Source organism: Poromitra crassiceps (genome assembly GCF_964638095.1).
Source record: "Poromitra crassiceps genome assembly, chromosome: 3".
Lineage (NCBI taxonomy): Eukaryota > Metazoa > Chordata > Actinopteri > Beryciformes > Melamphaidae > Poromitra > Poromitra crassiceps.
Genome location: NC_139625.1, coordinates 88,688,802 through 88,692,205, shown reverse-complemented (window position 1 = coordinate 88,692,205; position 3,404 = coordinate 88,688,802).

Below are 3,404 nucleotides of genomic sequence, written 5' to 3'. Positions count from 1 at the left end.
CCCCCGCCCGGCAGCAGCTAAACGCATCCCCACCTCACGGGAGCATATTGTAATGATTTATATAGAAATGTAACTGTTTAAAAGTGATATAATTGTCTGGGTAGACGTGACCCCCTGATTTTCTAAGTTAAAACAGCCCTGAAATAGGGTGGGGATGCAATTCTCGGCGGGGATGCGGAAACGGTCACTTCACCTGCCGCAGGCGCAAATTAGAGCTGTGCCAAATCATCTGCGCCCCCAAAATGCCAGCGCAAACGGGATTTGGGCGGTCTTAAGCACTAGAATTATTCACAGGTGTGGCCAGGCAATGCCTGGGCGTTACATCAATCAAAACCAATCAGATTCCCATCTCGCATTCGCTGTTGCGCGAGGCATGCAATATGCTGTAATTCTCTCCATGCGTAACGGGGTGGAGAGAGCTTATTGACAGATCATCTGTCGTGCCAACGACCCTCCGGGTTATGGGATAGGTGAAGGTAAATAGCCTATGTCCATTGTCCAACAAGTTTTCTAAATTAATTTCCCGCTTTGCGATGTGATAAAACTTTCTCACTGAATTATCTGCTAATACCCAATTTTAGCAGCAGAGTTTGATGTCCTGGCGTGGCAATGTGATGTGTAATGACATATCCAAAAGGAATTTTACTCTGCGCTGCACTGCGCAGCACGGAGATTAGGGCTCGTTTGAGATGACTGCCGCCTCGCCTGGAAAGCAGACGAGAGCAGGCGAGCACAGTCAGGCGAGGCGTCAACAAGTCGAACACCCCCGACGGCACACTTCCTGCTGCTTTTCTTCTTCTACCGTTTTGTTTAACAGCGGTTTGTAAACAAATTAAAACATGCATTAGCGCCACCCACACTCACTGCTCAAATAACACAGATCTTCAGATTCCTTATTTTAATTTTAATGTAGGCATTCCAGGTGGTATTTATGTAAAATATGGAGTGACAGCTTGGAATAGATATAAAATTGAAGTTTCTACACTTCACTGTGGGTTTGTGATGCACCTGTGTTGAACCAATGGGCGCTCAGCTTGATGCGTTTCTCGTCATCCTCTGTCATCCACAGTCGGGCGCAGTTGGTGGGGAGCAACTGCGGCGCCTCGCTCCAAATCTGCGCCCGCCTCGCTCTCGCGAGAGTCACGTGACTCACGCAGTCGGGCAGGACGGAGCAAGTCGGACAACTTTCTAACCATCATGCAACGGGGCAAGCAAGGCGCTGGTCGAATCTGCGCAGAATTTGCTCATCTCAAACGAGCCTCATGCGCTCAAGCGCAGTGAGGTATTTAGCACGTACAGTAACTCCGTGGACAGACCGGATGCGGTACGAACGCGCATGCGCAGTGGACTTATATGGCCCGGGGACTTATATATATATAAATATATACATTATATATATGTATATATATAGGCCTATATATATGTTTGGTGGTATGAGCAAAGGAAAAACAACTGAGATGTTATCACTGGATTAAGAGTGTTTCAAGGGAGGACAAGTTTCCTTCTGAAATGCAAATGGTTATGGTGGAGGGGAATCTGATGGCCCATCTCATATAGTCCCCTGTACTTTAAACGGTGGAAATGTGTGATGACAGGGATGATTATTTAACTGAATCTATACTACAGAGTCCATATATTGATCAGGAGACCTATCAGGAGATGTTTGTTGGGTAAAAAAAAAAAAAAAAAAAACACGATTTCAGACGGACAAGCCCGTCTTTATTGTCACACGATCACACATCAACACATGCACGGAGGGCCACAAACACACACATGCTGACGGTGGCCGGTGAAATTTGTCCTCTGCATTTAACCCATCCTGGCTTTGTCCTTTCCTCCGGGGGGCAGGCCAGGAGCAGTGGTCGCTTTCTCGTACAGCGCCCGGGGACCGACTTCGGATGTTGTCGTCACTGGTCGGATGACGATGACGATCTGATCTTCTGCATGTTTTTAGTGGGGGGGGTTATATATGGAGGAGCCCCCCTGGGGGAGCACGGGGAGAACATGCAAACTCCACACAGACAGAAAGGCCCTTACGACGAGATACCCCACCTGAGCAGTAGGCACTGAAGATATGGGGGGAACACAACCACAGCTCCCGCAGTGTCCCAGGCGAGAATCGAACTCAGGACCTTCTGCCTGCGAGGCGACAGCTCTACCACTGAGCCACCACTGAGCCCCAACTGGTCTGGTCCAACTGGTCTGGAGTCAGCAGGAGTCTTGAAAACATTCTCACTACTACAGGATATAATCCAACAGACCAGACCGTCCAATACAGAGTCAAAAAAATTGCGATTTATTAGTGACAATCGCCTTAAACTTTAAATATTCCACGGGCCTCCGGGTAGTGTAGCGGTAGTTTCCCTGCCTACCAACATGAGGGACGCAGGTTCGTGCCCCCGTGTTACCTCGGTCGGGTGTCCATACAGGCACGATTGGCTGTGTCTGCGGGTGGGAAGACGGATTGAGGGTATGTGTCCTGGTCACTGCACTAGCGCCTCCTCTGGTCGGTCGGGGCACCTGGTCGGGGTGGAAGGGTAGTGGTGGGAATAGCGTGATCCTCCCATGTGCTACAGTACGTCCTGCCGGTAAAGCTCCCCGCTGTTGGGTGAAAAGAAGCGTCTGGCAACTGCGCATATGTCGGAGGAATATGGTGCTAGTCTATGGCTCTCCCAAGATCGGCAGAGGGTGGAGCAACGACCGGGACAGCAGAGGGAAATTGGCCAAGTACAATTGGGGAGAAAATTTGAGGGAAAATCTAAAAAATAAAAGATCATAAAAAATTGAACATGGGGGTTATTTGGCTCTTGAAAACCAGAAGATAAACTAATCACCACCATCACATGCAGCTGGACGAGCTTGTAGCATTCATTCATTCATTCGTTTTTACTTCCCATTCATTTGATTGAAAATAGCCTACAAAAATATGTTTAACTAAGGTAAGATCATCATGTATGTGTTCTTGGTTAGTTCAGCTGTCCATCCAGTCATGTGTGTGAATGTAGGTAGATGTTACTGGCTACTGGCTAGGTGGGTGTGCCTAAGCACTGTTAAACACATGCATTTGTTTTCACATGCTCAAGGGGAATGCCCAGAGCCGAGTGAAAGCTCTTGTAAGATAGGTCAAGACCGATGTTCAACTGCTGGAGAAAACTGCATGGCTCTGGGACAATAATATGGGTTTCTGAAGGCCAGTTTTGGTGGAAGAAAAGACTGGCTAAAATCAACAAGTCTGCTGCCGCTACCAAGCTTGCTACGTTGAGAGAGGAACTTCAATGTTAGCATCATCTCTTCAATTTTGTTGTCACCTTTAGTGCTAAATAGAAACGTTTCTTTTGTTGTTAAAAAAGTTGTTACGTGGAAACAGTAGTTCATTCTCTTTGTAAAAAACGGCATGCAGATCT